Below are 24,362 nucleotides of genomic sequence, written 5' to 3'. Positions count from 1 at the left end.
CACAAGGGGAGCCAAAGAATATTCTCAATTATTAGCAGTTGAGTTGTCAATTCAACCAGACCTAGATAACTTAGTATCTGCTGCAAAGTATTTAGTAGCAAAGTAGTATGGAAGTAACGGTAACAGTAGCAAAAGTAATATTTTTGGGTTTTATAGTGATTGTAACAGTAGCAACGGAAAAGTAAATAAGCAAAGAACAATATGTAAAAAGCTCGTGGGCATTGGATCGGTGATGGAGAATTATGCCGGATGCGGTTCATCATGTAACAGTCATAACATAGGGTGACACAGAACTAACTCCAATTCATCAATGTAATGTAGGCATGTATTCTGAATATAGTCATATGTGCTTATGGAAAAGAACTTGCATGACATATTTTGTCCTACCCTCCCGTGGCAGCGGGGTCCTATTGGAAACAAAGGGATATTAAGGCCTCCTTTTAATAGAGTACCGGACCAAAGCATTAACACATAGTGAATACATGAACTCCTCAAACTACGGTCATCACCGGGACTGGTCCCGATTATCGTCACTTTGGGGTTGCCGGATCATAACACATAGTAGGTGAGTATAGACTTGCAAGATAGGATCAAGAACTCACGTATATTCATGAAAACATAATAGGTTCAGATCTGAAATCATGGCACTCGGGTCCTAGTGACAAGCATTAAGCATAGCAAAGTCATAGCAACATCAATCTCAGAACATAGTGGATACTAGGGATCAAACCCTAACAAAACTAACTCGATTACATGATAAATCTCATCCAACCCATCACCGTCCAGCAAGCCTACGATGGAATTACTCACGCACGGCGGTGAGCATCATGAAATTGGTGATGGAGGATGGTTGATGATGATGATGGCGACGGATTCCCCTCTCTGGAGCCCCGAAAGGACTCCAGATCAGCCCCCTAAGAGAGTTTAGGGCTTGGCGGTGGCTTCGTATTGTAAAACGTGATGAATCTTTCTCTCTGATTTTTTTCTCCCCGAAAACGAATATATAGAGTTGGAGTTGAGGTCCGTGGAGCTCCAGGGGGCCCACGAGGCAGGGGGCGCGCCCTAGGGGGGTAGGCGCGCCTCCCACCCTCGTGGACAGGGTGTGGGCCCCCTGGCCTTGATTCTTTCGCCAATATTTTTTATATTTTCCAAAAATAATCTCCGTGAAGTTTCAGGTCATTCCGAGAACTTTTGTTTCTGCACAAAGATAACACCATGGCAATTCTGCTGAAAACAGCGTCAGTCCGGGTTAGTTCCATTCAAATCATGCAAGTTAGAGTCCAAAACAAGGGAAAAAGTGTTTGGAAAAGTAGATACGACGGAGACGTATCAGACATCATACGCAACATGCAACCACATATAATAGTGCTAAGTTAGAGCAAGCACCTGTGATGGTGGAGTAGCGGAGATGTGCTCATCATCTGCACAGCTACGTTGATTGTCTAGCCTTGCGTTGTCTTGCGAATCTTGTTGGGAGGATGGCGGAGTAGAATCTGTAGAGACCCTCCGTTTCGGTTGCTCGGAAGGACCACCATCATCCAATTCCTTACCAATTTCCTTCTGCTTTATTGATTTTGCATTGTGAGGTCAAACCGACAAGAAAAAGGAATAAAATTCACTCTTCAGAACTCATTCATGCATGATACTGACGAACACTACTCTAATGAAAGGCAAAGTCATGATACGAGGATGGAATATGTACGAAAAACTGGACGGCTTGACATATTCACACCTATGATGTGCTAACTAAGCAGAAGGCACTTCAACAAATTAGAAGCACTGCAAGCTAGACACCATATGGAAGGTGCAATCAATATCACTCTGCCAAGTTAAACTGTCTCGTCATAGGTGGCGTTCATCAAACTAGAAGCACTACATGCTAGAAATCATATTCAAGACGCAAACCAATATCACACTGCCAACTTAAAGGTGTCCCATCATATGTGACTGACACATGATACACAAGAAGAGTAGTTTCATGTAAGAACATGGTGTGATAGACAGATATAGTATGTACCAAAAGCAGGAAAGCGTGTCATATTCACAGATATCATGTGTAAGCTAAGCAGATGCAGTTTACACTAATTAGGAGCAATACAGGGTAGACACCATATGCAACATGCAACCAGATATCACACTGCCAAGTTCGAGCAAGCAACTTGGATGGTGGAGTAGGGGAGCGGAGACTTGGAACTTGTAATGCACTAGCAGTACAAGGAGAATCTATACAGATGCTCAGTTTACGTTGCTGCAGAGGACCACCGTCATCGCCTTTCTTACTCTTTTCCTTCCTCTTTTTTGATTTTGCCTTGTCAAGTCAAACCCACAAGAAAAAGCAACAAAATTTGTACTTCAGAACTCATTGATGCATGATACTAACGAGCACTACTTTCATGTAAGACAGCCGCATGATGGGAGGATGAAATATGTATGAAAAGCAGGACGGCATGACATATTGACATGTATGATGTATAAAGTGTAAACTAAGCACAAGGTGTTTGAACTAGTTAGAAGCAATGCAAGCTAGAAACCATATGAAAGATGAAACCAATATCACTCTGCCAAATTAAAAGGGTGGCCTAACAAATGTATTTGACCAAATTATAAGCAATACATCGCAACAAGCTAGAAATAATATGCAATATGCAACAAATAAAGGTGTCTCATCGTAAGTGATTGATGCAGGATACAGAAGAGAGGTAGTTTCATGTAAGAACATGGTTAACACATAGATGTAGTGTGTACCAAAAATAGGAAGGCATGTCATATTCACAGGTATAATGGGTAAACTAAGCAGATGCAATTTACCCTAATTAGAAGCATTACAAGCTTGACACCGTATGCAACATGCAACCACATATCACACTGCGAAGTTAGAGCAAGCACCTGCGATGGTGCTGTAGGGGAAGTGCGGTCTTTAAGTACAGAGCTACATTCAATATCTTCAATTAGGCTAGATGTTTATTGAGAATCACGTGGAGAGGATGAAACTGCACTCTTTATAAGAGTAGTGCATCTCATACTAACCCACGGGCGTGACTGTCTCATCATAAGCGATAGATGCAGGATACACAAGAACAGTACTTTGATGTAAGAACATGGTGTGATAGGCAGATCTAGTATGTACCAAAAATAGGAAGGCGTGTCATATTCACATGTATAATGTGTAAGCTAAGGAGATGCAATTTAACAAATTAGGAGCAATACAAGCTAGGCACCATATGCAACATGCAACCAGATATCACACTGCCATGTTAGAGCAAGCACCTGGGGTTGTGGAGTAGGGGAGATGAGATTTGGAACTTGCACTGCAGTAGGAGTAGCAGGAGAATCTGCAGAGATCATCTGTTTCGGTTGCTCCAGAGGACCACCATCATTCCATGCCTTCGTCCTTTTAAATTTTGCCTTGTCAAGTAAACACACAAGAAAAAGGAATGAAATTCACACTTCCAAATTCGTTGATGCATGATACTGACAAACACAAGTAAGAGCAAGCACCTGCGATGGTGGTGTGGGGGAATTGCGGATCAACTAGAGAGCTACGTTGACTATCTTCATTTAGCCTTGCTGTTTCTTGAGAATCATGTGGGGAGGATGATACTGCACTCTTTAAACGAGTAGCGTGTCTCACAGGAACCCACTCGGGTGATTGTCTCGTCATAAGTGATTGATGAGGGATACAAAAGAGCATTAGTTTGATGTACGAACATGGTTAATAGACATATGTAGTATGTATCAAAAACAGGAAGCCATGTCATTATCAAAGGTGTAATGTGTAAAGTAAGATGATGCAATTTAACCAAATTGGAAGCAATACAAGCTAGACACCATATGCAACATGCAACCACATTTGACAGCGCGAAGTTCAAGCAAGCACCTGGGATGGTTGTCTGTGGTAATTGAGATCATCAACAGCAGAGCTACGTTTACAGTCTCCATCTGCTGGCACTGCACCCTTTAGAACGCTGAGACGCTTAGTGCTTATCTTTGAATTACACTAGAGCGACTTCTGTCTTTTCTTTTTTGTATTCATCAACACTACGTCAGAGTCTGATATACCCATGCATAAAAAAACAATAGTGTGAGTATGGGTGAAGTGTGTGCACAAGTAGTACAATGTAAAGGTAGTAGATAGCAGGTCGGTGAGAAATAAATGACAGGAGACATATGATAGCTCTACAACATGCATGGCACACGAAATTACTACTAGATTATAGGATTTTGAAATATGAGCACAGGGATGGCTGGGAAATGCAGATGCTCCTCCAGCACACCACAAGGTGTGGTCCTATGAAAATAACAGTCGACTGAAAACAAATAGGTCAGTCCATTTTTTCTGCACCGTCCGATGTACAAAGAACGGGCAGATCGCCTTCATCTACCTCCAGCCAGTCAGTGTTACCATATTCCTCGAAACGCCAGTGACCACCGGCCCAGTCCCCTGCCTCCACCCTCCCCTCGACCTCACCGCACCACTGTGCTTGGCACCGCCCCGGCCATCCCTTCAAGCCCCGCCGACCTCCAGATTGGGCGCAAGAAGCTCCTGCGCCCCACACCCCTATGATAGACACCGATGCGCCGCTTCCCTGGCGAACAGGCGGACTAGGTGCTCCGCGCGCCTAAGCGGGTGCTGCTTATTTTAATTGCGATTCGACTGAACCTGAATTGAAATCCAGGCGGGCTAGTGACCTCTAGCAAAGGTGAAATAGTAAATGGGAGGAAACCTTGTGCATTTAGTATCACGAAGAAGATGCAGTACGAAGCGCTCAACTAGTTTCTTTCGTGGGATGAATACGGTGTGAGCAGAGACATAAGATTTGCAAGAATAAGCTTAGAGGAGTACCTCTTTCTGCTGGCAGTGCTGTGTCCTCCTTCAGTATTTCCAACGATCTTCTTGTGGTTCGCTGGAAACAATAAGTTGTGGAGGACGGTGGAGCCTTGGACTTACCCATGGCCAAGTTGTTGAGTGTGGTGCCGTGGCCGTCTGTCGGCGGCGGGGAACCAGATCCGAGGCAGTGAACGACGGCGTAGCGAGAACAACTCCGGTGCGGTGGACGGTTGTGATAGTGGAGCAGCAGCGGTCAGGCGCAGGACGGCATGGTCGAAGTGGTTCTGGTACGACGCACGTCGGCATGGGCGTCGTGGAGGCAGCTCTGCCTCGGCTTCAGCTGCTAAGTCCTTGAGGGCGTTGCGGTTGCGGTTGCGTTGGACGACGACGTCGGGGTACCGGCTCCGGCATGATGGAGGAGCGCGGCGGTGGATTGGGAGCGATGGGGTGGAGGACGGAGGAGCCTGGGGTTTCGCGGCTGGTGGAGAGGGCATTTTGGCGCCCACGGAGTATGAATGGGGAAACGGAGGGAGGGTGGACTAAGGGTGAACAATGTTTCGGTTTGGTACGCGCTTGTTTGAAATTTGGGGAAAGTTACAAAGTTTGCCCCCATCTAAAATTTCGGACATATTGCGGGTTGGGGGTAGGACAGTAATCTCAGGTGTCCCAAATGGTGGGCGGGATAGATTTTGGCCGAGCACATGGGTGTTTAGGCGCCCACGGCGTATGAATGCTTCTAGGAGGCGGTTGAGACTGGCGTCTTGGTGAAGTTACAAACCTACCCCGGTGTAGACCTTTGGACATCGGGCCGATAGGCTACACGTGCCAAAGTCAGGATAGTAATTCCCTACCACCAAACATTAGTCTCGCGCGGTTTCGGGTGACCAAGAGGCTTATTTGGCGCTTCATTCAATATTTGGGAGCAGAAGCATTAACGTTTTCGGTTCTCTTGAATTGAACTTTCAGGATTTCTCAAACTTCACAAATCTTTAATCTTGAAAATCCTAAAACTACGATTATATTCGAATGCATGGGGTACATTTGAATATACATTCCACATGAGTATATATTAAAAAATATGCGACTTACCTCAGTTCATGCATGGTTCCAGATATAATCTCCTTGGTTGCAAAAAAATAGTTAGACATGCGTATGAATATATAGCATGTTCAAACGCACAACAAACATTGATGCCCCCTTTTAGATCTGATTTACAAATGCCATTATCTCGGGTTCAAATGGATGAATGCACTTCCTATGAATTCGAATCTTCGAAACCCCCTTTATGTTGAATTCAACATGTATTCTATTTCGTAGCTAGAAATTTGGAATGTATCCATGTAAGTGACAAATGTATAAAGTGCTTCACACTAACAACATTGAGTGCACTAATTAATGTTTTATATATGAATTGCTAAAGCAATGCATTGCATGTACTTCAAATCGCTCTCACTCTATGGATCGATAATATGAAATAAACACATGCACATGTTAGAATTCAATAGAGTATGGGTGTCTGATAGACCAATTTTCGTTCATACGCCAACTGCAAAATTCATGATCTCATCCAAACATAATAATGCCATTTATATTTTAATTTAATGCGTAGAACCGCCTTTTACACGTAGATGCACTATGCCTTGGCCCGTTCTCACAAATGTGTTATATCTCTCTCTATCTAATGCATAAGTGCACACACTTTATATACATCGGCATTTCTCTTTCACACATGCTCATAATCTCTCCCAGGGTGTCGGGGTGTCTCACGCACACACACTCTCTCTATCTCTCTCTCCCTCTCTTTCTGACTAATATGTACCACTCTTTTCACTAATCTCAGTTGGAAAACACTATTTCTCTCACATGCATATATACACACGCACGGTCTCTACTAGCCCTCTATACGCACATATATGTGCCTCCTGCACGCACATTATCTTTAGGCCTCTCTCGCACACATTCCCCCCCAGACACACCTCTCTCTTAGTAGTTGGCAGATATGATTCCATCAGATCATTCGGTAGGATATCCCTGACTGTTAGGCTGGATGGTAATACGAGGCAAGGTTTTACCCAAGTTCGACCCTTGCAATTGAGGAAAAAGCCTACTCCTGGTACTGTATATCAGTGATAGGGGTGTGTACAAAGTACACGTGAATACCAGGCATTGTGCATGTGTGTATACTATCGACGAACTAGCCCCCAGGCTTCTATAACATACTCGGGGCCTAGGGTTACAAATCATATATAGTCGGCTTATCACCAGTGGGGATAGAGTCCTCCACGACTCGGGTAGCTTCGTGTTGTACGCCGAGTCCTCCACATGGGTCTTCGTATAATGCGTCTCGGTCCAACCTATGTGGCGCAGGATGGAACCGACCCATGAGTCCTCATGTTGACCCACCACAACTAGAAATGATGTGCCCACCCCAGCTAGAAATGATGTGCCCACCACACCACACACGCAATTGGCCACTAAGAAAATAAGCATATATAATAGTACAATGTTATACATGAAAGTTAATTGCATGGTGCATCCAAAAATATTTGTTCTGCGTTGTTAATATTTATATTTTCTCCTAAAATATTAGTCACGGGAAAGAGAAATGAAGGGCATATCTCTCCTTGTCTCCACAGGACACCCCCTCTTTCTACACCACTTTCACGTACGCACACAAACTATCTCTCAGCCCTCTAAAACTATGCATGCCCATGACACATTCATGTGTGACGGTCACTGTATTTCAAGCGAAAGCGCTATACGGTCGGTGGACTTCAGAATATGCTCATTACGGTCACCGTATATATTCTCATGGTGACCATAATGTATCTAGCTCACAATACATCTCTGTATTTTGTTGATGACACTGACAGACATTGTATTTGATGCGTGCTCCATATTTTGTTGACAACACTTATGGTCATTGTATTTGAAGCGAAAGCACGATATGGTCACTTGACTTTGATACATCTCTGTCGTATCTATAATTTTTGATTGTTCCATGCCAATATTATACAACTTTCATATACTTTTGGCAAATTTTATACTATTTTTGGGACTAACATATTGATCCAGTGCCCAGTGTCAGTTCCTGTTTGTTGCATGTTTTTTGTTTCGCAGAAAACCCATATCAAACGGAGTCCAAACGGGATAAAAACTGACGGAGATTTTTTTGTAATATTTATGATTTTTGGGAAGAAGAATCAACGCGAGACGATGCCCGAGGGGGCCACGAGGCAGGGGGCGCGCCCCAGGGGGTCAGGCGCGCCCTGGGCCCTCATGGCCACCCCGTAAGGCGGTTGGTGCCCTTCTTTCACCACAATAAAGCTAATATCCGGATAGAGATCGTGTCCAAAATTCAGCCCAATCGGAGTTACGGATCTCCAGGAATGTAAGAAACGGTGAAAGGCCAGATCAGGGAGCGCAGAAACAGAGAGAGACAGAGAGACAGATCCAATCTCGGAGGGGCTCTCACCCCTCCCATGCCATGGAGACCATGGACCGGAGGGGAAACATTTCTCCCATCTAGGGAGAAGGTCAAGGGAGAAGAAGAAGGAGGGGGGCTCTCTCCCCCTCGCTTCCGGTAGCACCGGAGTGCTGCCGGGGCCATCATCGTCACCGCAATCTACACCAACAACTTCACCGCCGTCATCACCAACTCTTCCTCCCTCTATGCAGCGGTGTAACCCCTCTTTTACCCGCTGTAATCTCTACTTAAACATGGTGCTCAATGCTATATATTATTTCCCAATGATGTATGGCTATATCATATGATGTTTGAGTAGATCCGTTTTGTCCTATGGGTTAATTGATGATCGTGATTGGTTTGAGTTGCATGTTTTATTATTGGTGCTATCCTATGGTGCTCTCCGTGTCGCGCAAGCGTGAGGGATTCCTGCTGTAGGGTTTGCAATATGTTCATGGTTTGCTTATTGTCTATGTTGCGTGAGTGACTGAAACACAAACATGCATAAGAGGGTCATGGTGTATGGGAGTAAAGAAGACTTGATGCTTTAATGCTATGGTTGGGTTTTACCTTAATGATCTTTAGTAGCTGCGGATGCTTGCTAGATTCCAATCATAAGTGCATATGATCCAAGAAGAGAAAGTATGTTAGCTTATGCCTCTCCCTCAAATAAAATTGCAATAATGATTACCGGTCTAGTTATCGATTGCCTAGGGACAAATAACTTTCTCGTGACAAAAAGCTCTTTACTAAAACTAATTTAGTTGTGTCTTTATCTAAACAGCCCCTAGCTTTTATTTACGCTCTCTTTATATTCTTGCAAACCTATCCAAAAACACCTACAAAGTACTTCTAGTTTCATACTTGTTCTAGGTAAGGCGAACGTTAAGCGTGCGTAGAGTTGTATCAGTGGTCGACATAACTTGAGGGAATATTTGTTCTACCTTTAGCTCCTCGTTGGGTTCGACACTCTTACTTATCGAAAGAGGCCACAATTGATACCCTATACTTGTGGGTTATCAAGACCTTTTTCTGGCGTCATTGCCGGGGAATTATAGCGTGGGGTGAATATTCTCGTGGGTGCTTGTTTGCTTTATCACTAAGTAATCTTTATTTGCTGTTCTAAGTTGTTCTCTATCTTTAGTTATGGATATGGAACACGAAATACCAAAAAAATTAGGTGTACTTGCTACTCATGGAGATGGGGAACCTCCTAAAACCCTCGATGCTGGTTATGTGAAAAATATTATGCACTACTTTAATAATCCTGAGAAAACCCCATTTAATTATGTAACGGGAGACACGTTGGATCAACGTGAATACTTTAGGGATTATCGCTTGACTCAAAAAGGGAAACTATTATGGGATCAAATTCATATGTTGCATTTGTATGCTCGGGAACTATGCTTGAGATATGATTATACTTGTTGCACTAGGATGAAGGCTCCACACCTTCCCTTTTCATGCAAATTTAATGATGATAAAACCTTGGCTTCTTATGCTAATGGTATATATGATTACTATGATGTGGAATGAATAGAAGAATTCGTTGCTTTTATGGGTGCTTGTGAAATTGAATCTTTGTTTAAAGAGTGTGAAAATCTTGATGATGCTGTTTACAGACCTGAAAATTTTGCTATACTTAAATATTGCCATCAGAATTATGAATTCAATTCCGATATTGATGATTTTATTGAGAGAGTCTCCGCTGTCCAAGAAGAGAATAATATTTTGCAGGAGTCTATGGAAGTAGAAATTGATGAAACTGTGAGCTCATTGGATGAAAAAGATGAGGAGGAGAGCGAAGAAGAAAAGAAGGAAGAGCGGATTAGCTACCCGTGCCCACCTTCTAATGAGAATAATTCTTCAACTCATACATTGTTTAATTTCCCTTCGTGCTTAGCGAAGGATGATTGCTATAATAATTGCTATGATCCCGTTGATCCATTTGAAATATCCCTTTTTGATGATACTTGCTATGCTTGTGGCCAAGATGCCAATATTTATTATACTCATGGAGATGAACTTGCTATTGTTCCTTATGTTAAACATGAAATTGTTGCTATTGCACCCACGCATGATAGTCCTATTATCTTTTTGAATTCTCCTGACTACACTATATCGGAGAAGTTTGCACTTATTAAGGATTATATTGATGGGTTGCCTTTTACCGTTGCACATGATGATTTTGATGAATATAATATGCATGTACTTGCTGCTCCTACTTGCAATTATTATGAGAGAGGAACTACATCTCCGCCTCTCTATGTTTCCAACATGATAAAATTGCAAGAAACTGTTTATACTATGCATTGGCCTTTACTATGTGTGCATGAATTGTTCCTTTATGACATGCCGATGCATAGGAAGAGAGTTAGACTTTGTCATTGCTTGATATATTTTGCTTTGTGCTCACTACTAAATTCTAAATCATTGTTGATTCTAATTGGCTTTGATATACCTTAGGATCCGGGTGGATCCATTACTTGAGCACTATATGCCTAGCTTAATGGCTTTAAAGAAAGCGCTGCCTGGGAGACAACCCGGAATTTTAGAGAGTCATTTATTTATGTTGAGTGCTTTTATAAAGTTTAAAAACAAAAAATAAAGAGGGGAACCTAAAACTTTTTCAAAAAGAAAAGCGAAAGTGAGAAAGACGAGCATTGTTAAAGTGGGAGCTAGCCTTGAACTTTGTTCATGCTCACGGAAACTTTGTGAATCTTGATTACAGAAACTTTTCAACAAAAATAATTATCCCCTTGTACAATTCCATTGTATAATAAAAATAATGTGCCAAGGTTTTCTTTTAGGATGTTTACAATGCTTGTTGGTTTGTGCGGTGCAGGACAGAAACTTTGGCTGTAGTGCGCGATTTTAGATTTTTTACTAGAAAGTCAAATGGTTCTGAAACTTTTTGCACTATCTTTCTATACAAATTTTTTATTTTTCCTAGTTTTGGAAGAATTTTGGGAGTACCAGAATTATGGTGAATGTTCAGATTACTACAGGCTGTTCTGTTTAAGATAGATTCTGTTTTTGATGCATAGTTTGCTTGTTTTGATGAAACTATCAATTCCTATCAGTGTATTAAACCATGGAAAAGTTATATTACAGTAGCTATAATGTAAAAACAAAATATGAATTGGTTTGCAACAGTACTTAGAGTAGTGATTTGCTTTATTATACTAACGGATCTTACCGAGCATTCTGTTGAGTTTTGTGTGGATGAAGTGTTCGAAGATCGAGGAGGTCTTGATATGAGGAGAAGGAGGAGAGGCAAGAGCTCAAGCTTGGGGATGCCCAAGGCACCCCAAGTAAATATTCAAGGAGACTCAAGCGTCTAAGCTTGGGGATGCCCCGGAAGGCACCCCATCTTTCTTCAACAAGTATCGGTATGTCTTTGGATTCATTTCGTTCATGCGATATGTGCAAATCATGGAGCGTCTTTTGCATTTAGTTTTCACTTTTATTTTATGCACCATGCTTGTATGATTTATAGAATCCATGGTTGATTTATAGAATGCTCTTTGCACTTCACTTATATCTTTTGAGTATGGCTTTATATAATACTTCATGTGCTTCACTTATATCATTTGAAGTTTGGATTTCCTGTTTCCCTTCACATAGAAAACCGCCATTGAAGAATGCTCTTTTGCTTCACTTATATTTGTTAGAGCGTGGGCATATCTTTTGTAGAAAGAATTAAACTCTCTTGCTTCACTTATATCTATTTAGAGAGTTGACAGGAACTGGTCATTCACATGGTTAGTCATAAAATCCTACATAAAACTTGTAGATCACTGAATATGATATGTTTGATTCCTTGCAATAGTTTTGCGATATAAAGATGGTGATATTAGAGTCATGCTAGTGGGTAGTTGTGGATTGTAGAAATACTTGTGTTGAAGTTTGTGATTCCCGTAGCATGCACGTATGGTGAACCGTTATGTAACAAAGTTGGAGCATGGGGTATTTATTGATTGTCTTCCTTATAGGCGGTCGGGGACAAGCGATGGCCTTTTCCTACCAATCTATTCCCCTAGGAGCATGCGCGCAGTACTTTGTTTCAATGACTAATAGATTTTTGCAATAAGAATGTGAGTTCTTTATGACTAATGTTGAGTACATGGATTATACGCACTCTCACCCTTCCATCATTGCTAGCCTCTTCGGTACCGTGCATTGCCCTCTCTCACCTCGAGAGTTGGTGCAAACTTCGTCGGTGCATCCAAACCCCGTGATATGTGTGAAATCCTGGCTTATTAGGGATGATAGACTACTCATATCAATAAGGAATTCCTTCTTTTCCGGGAGCCCATTCGGAAAGAACTCCAAAGTTAAGCGTGCTCAGCTTGGAGTAGTTTCAGGATGGGTGACCGATCGGGAAGTTGCTCCCGGGTGTGCACGAGTGAGGACAAAGTACGCAGAAAAGACTAGTATTGATCTGTGAGGCCAGTCTAGATCCCGCCAGGAGTAACGACCACCGGCGGGTGTGTCCGGGGCGTTACAAGTTGGTATCAGAGCCGACCCTCTTGGTTACACGGATGTTTGCGAACAGGTGTGTGGTCATGTTGTGCATGACGTTTGTGACCCGTCGTGGCACACGGCATGGCACACGTGCCGGACTGGAAGCACAGACGCATGTGCCAAGAGGGAACGTTCCTGTGGCCCGACGAGGACGTCGGTTCCTCTGAGTGGGGGTGTATGTGAAATCCTGGCTTATTAGGGATGATAGACTACTCATATCAATAAGGAATTCCTTCTTTTCCGGGAGCCCATTCGGAAAGAACTCCAAAGTTAAGCGTGCTCAGCTTGGAGTAGTTTCAGGATGGGTGACCGACCGGGAAGTTGCTCCCGGGTGTGCACGAGTGAGGACAAAGTGCGCAGAAAAGACTAGTATTGATCTGTGAGGCCAGTCTAGGTCCCGCCAGGAGTAACGACCACCGGCGGGTTTGTCCGGGGCGTTACAATATGATACGCTCTGTCACACATAAGCCTCCTTATATCTTCCTCAAAACAGCCACCATACCTACCTATCATGGCATTTCCATAGCCATTCCGAGATATATTGCCATGCAACTTCCATCATCATCATATACATGACTTGAGCATTTATTGTCATATTGCTTTGCATGATCGTAAGATAGCTAGCATGATGTTTTCATGGCTTGTCCTTTTTTGATGTCATTGCTACGCTAGATCATTGCACATCCCGGTACACCGCCGGAGGCATTCATATAGAGTCATATCTTTGTTCTAGATATCGAGTTGTAATATTGAAGTTGTAAGTAAATAAAAGTGTGATGATCATCATTATTAGAACATTGTCCCATGTGAGGTTATCAAAATAAAAGTGGCCAAAGAAGCCCCCAAAAAAAGAGAGAGGCCAAAGAAGCCTACAAAAAAATGAGGGAAAAGAGAGAAGGGACAATGTTACTATCCTTTTACCACACTTGTGCTTCAGAGTAGCACCATGTTCTTCATATAGAGAGTCTCATGAGTTATCACTTTCATATACTAGTGGGAATTTTCATTATAGAACTTGGCTTGTATATTCCAACGATGGGCTTCCTCAAATGCCCTAGGTCTTCATGAGCAAGCAAGTTGGATGCACACCCACTTAGTTTCAGTTTGAGATTTCATACACTTATAGCTCTAGTGCATCTGTTGCATGGCAATCCCTACTCCTCGCATTGATATCAATTGATGAGCATCTCCATAGCCCGTTGATTAGCCGCGTCGATGTGAGACTTTCTCCTTTTTTCTTCTCCACACAACCTCCATCATCATATCCTATTCCACCTATAGTGCTATGTCCATGGCTCAGGCTCATGTATTGCGTGAAAGTTGAAAAGGTTTGAGAACGTCAAAAGTATGAAACAATTGCTTGGCTTGTCATCGGGGTTGTGCATGATTTGAATATTTTGTGTGATGAAGATGGAGCATAGCCAGATTATATGATTTTGTAGGGATAACTTTCTTTGGCCATGTTGTTTTGAAAAGACATGATTGCTTTATTAGTATGTGTGGCACCCCGGCTCAGAGCGACCGGTTTACCCTACATTGCCAGCCCAGAGATCATGTCTTCTGGCAACACACAACATATTGGTACATAAAACAACCGCTTTATTGATGCTAGCGGAACAGAGTTCATATTACAACAGTGGTCGAGGCCAAGCGGCACACTCGGTGTGGCGGAACAATATGTACATTATTTAGTGAACATAAAGGGCCTCGACTCGAACAACTACGTGGCAGCAGAATAACGTCGTAGCGGAAGCTCCATATCACAGGGATACTGATGTGGACACAGTCTAGACTCGAACAGCGCTCCTTTCCAACGAGACTTTTCTGAAATCTGGCATGACACGCCAGGTCAGTACATTGAATGTACTTGCAAGCTCACAACACGCATAATCATAATGACAAACAATACCATGATATTTAACTAATTATTAATAATGCAACATTATATGTCAACATGCTGTGATCAAGCCCGAACGTCCCTGAGGACAGCTTACCAACTGTGATCATCTCTGGACCACATATACACCACCATAGTGGTCTTTATCAAGAACAACTCGTGATCCTTACGGCGATCACAACCACGACCATCATTTGGTCCCAAATACCTTGATGGCCTTTCTGCCATCCATTGACAATGCAAAGTTCATAGCTTAGTGTGCAATTTTTATTAAACGTTGACTCATGCTGGGACCTAGTACGAGGTGTCCGTGACCGTGGACTCGGCTATCGATAGATTATACACTCTGCAGAGGTAGCACACTGTACCCACACCACGGAACCCATGGCCTCGCATTCCCATTCGGGTGGACCAACGGCATTCCAACAAAACCCCTCCATTGCCACAGCACTCTCCCAGCCACTCCGACCCAAATCCCCAATGGGCTGGTCCTGGGTGGCCCCGTGTCTACCAAAGACACCCCGACCACCGTCGTGGTCAAAACACTCCCACTCGGGGACTCGGTACCATAATCTCATCAACGAGCACACAAGATCATGTGTGCTTACCGGGCCAGGGCAAACACGACATATTCTTCCCTAGATGGAGGCACCGACCAGAGGCCGTGTCAATGGACCTAATCAAGGCCTTCCCACAAGGCAAATGTGGTTGCACTGGAAAGAAACTCGATTCAGCGGCACCATGACCGAGTCAACGGTATATTAAAGTTGAGTTATATTCAGAATTAACTTTTAACTAAAAATTACTGGTGTCATAGCATGCCATGAAATGCAAAACAACACATGCATCACATATTGATAAAAATGATAGACGTCATCCATATGCACACCAAGCATAAACGTCAACAACTCATATTACTCTACTTGCTCAAAATGACTCACAATTTAACCAAAATATTTTGCAACAAGTCTTATTAATTTCCTACGCAAGAAAGTAACTCCGATAAAGTTTTCATATGCTTGACCAAAAGATATCATTATCAACAACTCTTAATTTCTTTATCACTAAGTTGGGTTCAAACATTCTGTCAGACGAGTAATATGATTAAACAAGTATTTGACAGAATATTTTCTAACAAATTTTTATCAATTTAAGAATGCAAACACAAAGCTTTAAATAATTACTCACATGCATAACAAAATTATTTCTAACATCACCTCAAATAAATTTTAACTTGCTTTACCCACTTAAACTAGTTTCAACTATTCTGTAAATCAAGCATAACAACTGACCAATACTTATTAGAATACAAATAATTCAATAATTATTTAAATGCATGGGTTAATCATTTCATTTAAGTGAGAAAATCACAAATATTGAAATGGCATCATAAAAATGTTGCTGTGGCTTGCCTTAGTGCAGATGAGGTTCACAGGCCTCCTGGTGATCCTCAAGACAAGCCTCACCTTCTGAAAATAATTTTAAACACAAAAAGAGAATATCAAGAACACTTCTGAAATTCTCCAGAAATTCTAAACAGCCCAGAAAAATCTCATCTTTGGTGAGCTCTTAGATTTCCTTTCAAAGAACACAATGCAAAAAGAATCATCTCATTTGGACTTATGGTTAAAAAGTTAAAATTGTTTGAAGCTCTCTGGAATATAAATGAATTTGAATAAAAAGAAACAGCTGGGGGGTGACGTCGAAGGCGTAAAGCCCAGGGGTGCCACCACTCGTACCGCTTCACGCGTGTACTGAGTGGCTGACTAGCGGGCCCCGCTAGTCAGGTGGGGGAAGAGGGAGAGAGAAACAGAGAGGGCCGCGGCTTCGCCAGAGCTCTCGCCGGTGACGAGGGCTCCTTGGCCCAAACGAGAGGGAGGGATTGAAAGAGGGGACGATGGCGCACCTGCCTGTACCCGTAGCGTGGCTAGGGGTGGTCGGACGGCGTCAGAAACTAGCTCGCAAGCGGAGGCAGAACGTGGAGGTCGCCGGAGTTGAGGAAGACGGCGAGCAGAGGTCACTCCAGAGGCTCCAAGTGGGCGAGATGGCCTCACCGGAGAGAGGCGGAGGCCTTGGAGGGGCTAGAGCTACCGCGGCGACCAGAGGGGATCACCGGCGAGCTCGTGCTCGGGGACGGCGGCCCGAGGCCTGCCAGGCCGGGCTACGGCTTCCTACTCGATCGTGGGGTGTGTGTGAGTGCTGGATGGTGCTCGAGGAGGCTGGGGGTGGCTCTATTTATAGGCGAGCGGCAGGGGTGCTTCGGGATCCGCCGGTGGACACCTGTCCACGGCGCCCGGCGACGAGCGGCGTTAGTGAGTGGGGGAGAAGGCGATGGAGGTCACGCGACCACTGTGGGCGAGCGGAGACGAGCACAGGATCAACGGGATGGAGACGAGCACAGTGCGCTCCGCACTGTTGGGCTGGCCGGACCTTGCCCGTGCTCGCTGCGGCGAGCTCCGGCGTCAGCGAGTGCTAGGGAGGAGTTAAGGACGTCGAGACGATGATGGTGGCGGGGTTTGGCATGGTTGGGCAGGCGGGGGAAGCGAGCACGCTCGAACAGAGCACTCGGCGTCACCTAGAGTGGATCGACACGCATGCCTGGCATCGTGGAAACGCGTGGTCACCGCGCGAACTCTCTCCTCAGGCCAGCCTTATTCCAAAAATCATGTCTGGCATGTTGTTCGTGGTAGTTTTGAAGTTTACCATGGTTTGGTTTGGATCCAGGTCCAGTAGAGAAGATTTTACAAGCCAGGTAAATTTCTGGTCAGTAACTTTGTGATGTTACTGTGGTCAAATGGCTGGGAGTTTGGGGCTGTGCTTTGGAGGCTAGTTATAAGTTACTAAGGTAAAGATTCACAAGAAAGTTCAGGTCAAATGGAGCAAGTAAAATGATAGTTACTGTAGAAACCACCATTTCTGTACAGAACAGAAAAGATTTTCTGTAGCAAAAATATTCCAAAAAGTGATGAGATGTTTTTGATCAGGGAGGTGCCCTAGGGTCCCTAGAATATTTGTGAATTATCTTAGAATTTTCTGAGCCATAAAAATTAGGGTTGCCTTGAAGCAAACAGATCTGGCTTAGGGTTTTTGAGAGAAAATTAATATTTTTCATTTAAGAAAAATATTCGAAAGGTTATTTTGTGGTGGATCAGAAGTGAAGTGATGGTTTGGGAGAGAAGTGAACACTTGGGTGAAAGCCAAGGATGCCCAAGTGTTTAAGTCCAAATGAAAAGATTCAGAAACTCCAAGTTTCAAAAACTTTCAAATGAAATTTCAAGCAAATAAGAAAAGGGCAAAAACCAGGCTGTCACAAACCTCCCCCACTTAGAATGAATCTCGTCCTCGAGATTTGGTTGCTTGGGAAAACCACTCTGGATACTGACTCTTAAGGAACTCTTCCTGCTCCCAAGTTGCTTCTGACTCGGTGTGATACTCCCAATGAACTTTGAAAAAATTTCTGACTTTGCTGCGAGTGACCCTTTCCACTTGACCCAAAATTTTGGACGGTGTTTCTTCATAAGTTAAATCCTTTGCCAATTCTATCTCAGCCATTGCATTCCTTTTCTCAGGCGGGGATATGCATCGTCTCAATTGCGAAACATGGAACACATTGTGTATTTCTGACAACTCCGGGGGTAGTTCTAGTTGGTATGCAATCGTACCCACTCGAGACATAATTGAGAATGGACCAATGAATCTGGGTGCTAGCTTTCCACGAGTCTGAAATCGCTTAACTCCTTTCATAGGAGTGACTTGGAGGTACACATGTTCTCCGGGTTCAAAACTGACCTGCTGGTGCTTTGCATCATAATAACTCTTCTGACGGGATTTGGCCAATTGCAACCGGTCTCTGCTTTCCCTGACTTGTTTCTCGGCTTCCATCATGAGATCGGTTCCGAAGATATGGCTATCTCCAGCTTGAGACCAATTTAGAGGAGTGCGGCACTTACGACCATATCGAGCTTCATGGGGTGACATCTTTAGACTGGTCTGGAAACTGTTGTTATACGAGAACTCGGCGTATGGCAAGCAATCTTCCCAGTTTGCCCCGTTGGCTAGCACACAGGCTCACAACATATCTTCGAGTATTTGATTTACTTGCTCTGTCTGACCGTCCGTCTGGGGGTGATAAGCAGTACTATATTTTAGTGTTGTCCCCAAGGCTTGATGGAGGCGGGACCAGAAAGCGAGGTAAACAAAGAACCTCGGTCGGAAGTGATAGTCCAGGGTACCCCATGCAGACTGACAATTCTGGATACAGACAGTTGCGCCAGTTCATTTGCTCTGTATCTGGTGCTCACCGGGATGAAATGAGCAACCTTGGTTAGGGCGTCCACTATAACCCAGATTGCGTCTTTGCTCGCTGAGTCCTAGGCAATCCGGTGATGAAGTCCATGAAAACATCATTCCATTTCCATTGTGAAACTGGCAGTGGTTGGAGAAGTCCGGCTGGCTTCTAATGCTCTGCTTTCACCTTGTTGCATATGTCGCAAGAGGCTACAAAATAGGCAATGTCTTTCTTCATTCCATTCCACCAGAATATTTGTTTAAGGTCTTCATACATTTTCGTACTTCCCGGATGAATGGAATACGAGGATTCGTGTGCTTCTGACAAGATTTTCCTCTTCAAGTCCGGTTGATTTGGTACACAAATTCGTCCATGGAATCGGAGGGTACCGAAGTTGTCCTTGAAGAAATCTGGGGGCTGCCTTGCATGTTTTTGTAGCTTGGCGTCATCTGGCTGGGCCTTGCAGATTTCCATCTCAAGTGTGGGGGTAACTCCCAAAATATTAGTGAGGCCAGCATCCACGATGACCATGTTGAGCTGAGCGATCTCCTCCTGAAGTTCGGTAGGCAATGATTTTAACATGACATTTAAGCTGACAGGCTTTCGACTGAGCGCATCGGCAATGACGTTGGCCTTGCCTGGATGGTAATTTATTCCAAGGTCATAATCCTTGACCAACTCTAACCATCTTCGCTGACAGAGATTTAAATCTGGCCGAGTGAAGATGTACTTGAGGCTTTTGTGGTCGGTAAAAATTTGGCACCTTTTTCCAATGAGATAGTGTCTCCAAATTTTTAATGCATGAACCACTGCAGCCAATTCCAAATCATGAGTAGGATAATTTCCCTCATGTGGTCGTAGTTGTCGTGATGCATAGGCTACTACCTTGCCGTCTTGCATCAATACAGAACCAATACCTTGTCTGGAGGCATCGCAGTACACGTCGAAGCTGCGATAAATGTCTGGAAGAGTCAATACGGGTGCGGTTGTCAGACGCGTCTTTAGCTCATAAAAACTCTTCTCACAGTCCTTGGTCCACTCAAACTTCGTATCCTTTTTGAGCAGTTCCATCATAGGTTTAGCAATTTTGGAAAACCCTTCAATGAAACGACGATAGTATCCAGCTAATCCAAGGAAACTCCGGATCTGTGTTACAGTCGTGGGCGGTACCCAATCAAGCACATCCTTTACTTTGCTCGGGTCCACGGCTATGCCTTCGGCGGATAGTACATGCCTAAGAAACCCAACTTGCTTGAGCCAAAATTCGCACTTACTGAACTTGGCGTATAGCTGATGGTTGCGGAGCCGTTGTAGCACTGCCCGGAGGTGATCCTTATGCTCTTCTTCACTCTTGGAGTAAATGAGGATGTCGTCGATAAAGACTACCACAAATTTGTCGAGGAAGTCCATGAACACCTTGTTCATCATATGCATGAAGAAGGCAGGGGCATTGGTGAGACCAAAGGACATCACAGTATATTCGTAAAGACCGTATCGTGTAGTGAATGCGGTCTTAGGAATATCTTCCCTTTTAATCTTGAGCTGATGATACCCGGTCCGTAAATAGATTTTTGAGAATACTTTAGCCCCACTGAGCTGATCGTACAGATCATCAATCCTTGGCAGTGGGTATTTATTTTTTATGGTGACCTCATTCAGCTGGCGATAATCTATGCACATACGGAGACTGCCATCCTTTTTACCCACGAAGATTGCAGGTGACCCCCACGGTGAAGAGCTGGGACGAATATAACCTTTCCGGAGTAATTCGTCAAGCTGTTTCTTTAGTTCCACTAATTCTGATGAGGGCATCCGGTAATACTTCTTGTATAATGGTGCGGTTTCGGGCACAAGATCTATGGCGAATTCCAGTTCCCGATCTGGTGGCATGCCTGGCAGTTCTTCTGGAAACACATCAGGGTACTCACTGACCACAGGAATAAATTCCAATTCGACCACAGCAGTGCACACTAGTTCTGGCTTGGGTATATGCTTGTGAGCATAGAATTTGGTGAGCTGCCCATTCAGACTAGTTAAATTGACTTCTCGGGTTGCGCAGTTTATACAAACTTGATAGTTGGTCAGCCAATTCATTCCCAATATAATATCCAACTGTTCAGACTCAATGATTATCAGAGATGTTGGAAAGTGGACCCCGTTGATATTGATCTCCAGATCACGGCAGACTAGATTGCTCTTGATTATAGATCCCAGGGTTTGTACCAGCATATTTTTGCCCAAAATTGTGCAAGGAAAATTGTTTTGGGCCGCAAAACTCCGAGAAATAAAAGAATGGGAAGCCCAGAGTCAAATAAAATTACTGCAGGTATGTCATTAACAGAAAACATACCAATGACGACTTCTGGCTTCTCTTGGGATTCATCGGCGGAGATATGATTCACGTGCCCAGTGAAGTTTTGCTGGGTTGGCCCTGACTCCATAAAGTTGACTTGTGGCCTGCTCAGCGCATTCACCTTGTGGTTCTTGGGGCACTGTTTGGCATAATGTCCGGGCTGCCCGCAAGTGAAACAAGAATTATTGCGCTGCTGCTCCTCATGCATTGGATTGGCCACAACATTCTTGACTTGAGTGGTGGTCTTGTTAACATTCTTTGCCAATTTGGCCGGTATTCCACCTGAGTCTGCTGCCAGGTACGAGCCTTTTGCATAGGTTGCCCATCCTTTTTTGGCTCAAACTTGCGCTTGTTGTCGTTAACAGGCCTATTATCTGATATAAGCTTGTGTTCCCGTTCAGCAATGAATGCCTTGTCTACCAGAGTTTGGAAATCCGTGAAATCAAACATACTGAGAGCACACCGAAGTTGCGGATTTAAACCTCCAAGAAATCTGTCCATCTTCCTTTCTTTGGTGGCTACATCATACAGAGAGTAACGGGCCAAATGATTGTTTGCAGATACTCATCCACAGATTGATTTCCTTGGACAAGCGCGAGAAATTCACGCTGCTTGGCCTTCATAACTCCAGTAGGGATGTGATATTTGCGGAACTTATCCTTGAATTTTTCCCAGGTGACTTCCTCATCAATCGGCCACATGGCTTTTGTATTTTCCCACCATATGGCAGCTGTGCCTTCAAGGTAATGGGTTGCAAATGGGACTTTATCATTTCCTTCAGTACGGGCGATCTCAAGCTTTTTCTCCATGGTGCGCAACCAATCGTCTGCATCCAATGGGTCAACAACCTGACTGAAATTGGGTGGATTGGTCCTCTGAAAATCTGACAGCTTTGAGTGAGGACCATTCTGATTTCCATTTTGTCCAACTATAGCTTGCACACTTCTCAATATTTCAATCAGATCATTGTTCCTTTTTTCTTCAAACATACGCAGAAATTGCTCGGTGGAGGGAGGATCAGGCGGAGGAGGTGGTGGCTAAACGTACGGCTCGGAAGAATATCCTGCCTGTTGTGCGGAACGACGAACAGGAGTTCCCTCACGAACGTTGCTACTGCCGCCTCCCCGCGTCATCCTATTGAGTATTTTTCCCAAGGCAACGAAATCGAGATGAGAGACATCCAAGAATAAAATTGGGGAAAAGCCAGCAACAATTCTCAAAAAAAGACAAAAGAGCGAAGAGAATACGGCGATTAAAGTCCCATCATAATTATACATAGACTCATACATGAAAATTTAACAACCTGACTGGTTCCACTACTCTCATACATGAAGCATCATGACTCGTACAACTACATCTGTACACCATCTAGACGACTGCGAATACTCAAAGACACTACTACTCTGCTGGTGCTGCGGTGTCCTCCCCTGAAGCGGTCTCAGATCCCGAACTGACGTGGTTAACGGAAACCTCCGGGTTAAAGGTAACACGACGAGGCTACCTCGAGGGCTCTCCCTCAGGGGCAGGGGTAGGATGAAGGATCGGGGCTGCAGGGGTAGCAAGAAGTGAGACCCACTCGGCAGGAGTACTGATAGGGTTCACGGCCGGAACGCCTGTGCTACTCGGGGGAGTAACCGGCGAAATAGGGGAGCTAGAGCTAACTGGGACATAAGGGGTAAATCCCAGTGAGGATGGAGTAGTGGTGGATCTAGTAGTGACCAAGGTAGCGGCTAAAGCAGTACGGGCACGAGTCAGCTCTCGAGCTAGCTCGTGGATCATCAGATAGCTAGCAGTGATATAGCGAGCAAGATGGCTAGCAACACTATCAGACTCCAGGTTAACGAGAGGAAAACGGACACGACCGTTGTCGTGCAGAGATGGGTAGTAATAGAATCCTCGGTGATGCTGCATTTGAACCTTGGTATAACGAAGCTTGACAAGGACCTCAAATGCGGAAAACTGGACAGCCTGAGAAGCGGTGGAGGCGTAACCGCTCCAAGAACTGCGAGTGTAAGAGCCAGAATCGGAACTGGTGCACAGAGTAACCACTGCGTGATACTCATACACCGAGTCTGCTAGACGCTCCCGGTACACACGGTAGACAGGTTCATCTCCGTGAGGGTACAGCCGACGCCACACGTTGCAGAGAAGGTGCGGTGACGTGTACGGCATCAACTGCAACTGGCACGGATACGGCACTGGAGCCATCTACACTCACAACCATTAACAGGTTAGCATAAAAATAATAATCAAATGACTACAATGCAACAACCAGCTATAACTGCTACCGACACTCACATTTACTCGTGTCTAGCGTCCAGTTAACACGTCGTAGTCTAGCGTGGCCTACAGTCAGCGCGGCTCTCATACCAACCGTTGTGGCACCCCGGCTCAGAGCGACCGGTTTACCCTGCATTGCCAGCCCAGAGATCATGTCTTCTGGCAACACACAACATATTGGTACAGAAAACAACCGCTTTATTGATGCTAGCGGAACAGAGTTCATATTACAACATTGGTCGAGGCCAAGCGGCACACTCGGTGTGGCGGAACAATATGTACATTATTTAGTGAACATAAAGGGGCCTCGACTCGAACAACTACATGGCAGCGGAATAACGTTGTAGCGGAAGCTCCATATCATAGGGACACTGATGTGGACACGATCTAGACTCGAACAGCGCTCCTTTCCAAGGAGACTTTCCTGAAATCAGGCATGACACGCCAGGTCAGTACATTGAATGTACTTGCAAGCTCACAGCAAGCATAATCATAATGACAGACAATACCATGATATTTAACCAATTATTAATAATGCAACATTATATGTCAACATGTTGTGATCAAGCCCGAACGTCCCTCAGGACAGCTTACCAACTGCGATCATCTCTGGACCACATATACACCACCATAGTGGTCTTTCTCAAGAACAACTCGTGATCCTTACGGCGATCACAACCACGACCATCATTTGGTCCCAAATACCTCAATGGCCTTTCGGCC

This window comes from Aegilops tauschii, chromosome 2 (assembly GCF_002575655.3).
Source record: "Aegilops tauschii subsp. strangulata cultivar AL8/78 chromosome 2, Aet v6.0, whole genome shotgun sequence".
NCBI classification, from domain to species: Eukaryota; Viridiplantae; Streptophyta; class Magnoliopsida; order Poales; family Poaceae; genus Aegilops; species Aegilops tauschii.
The sequence above is the reverse complement of the archived record's forward strand: the minus strand, read 5'-3'. Positions refer to the sequence as shown.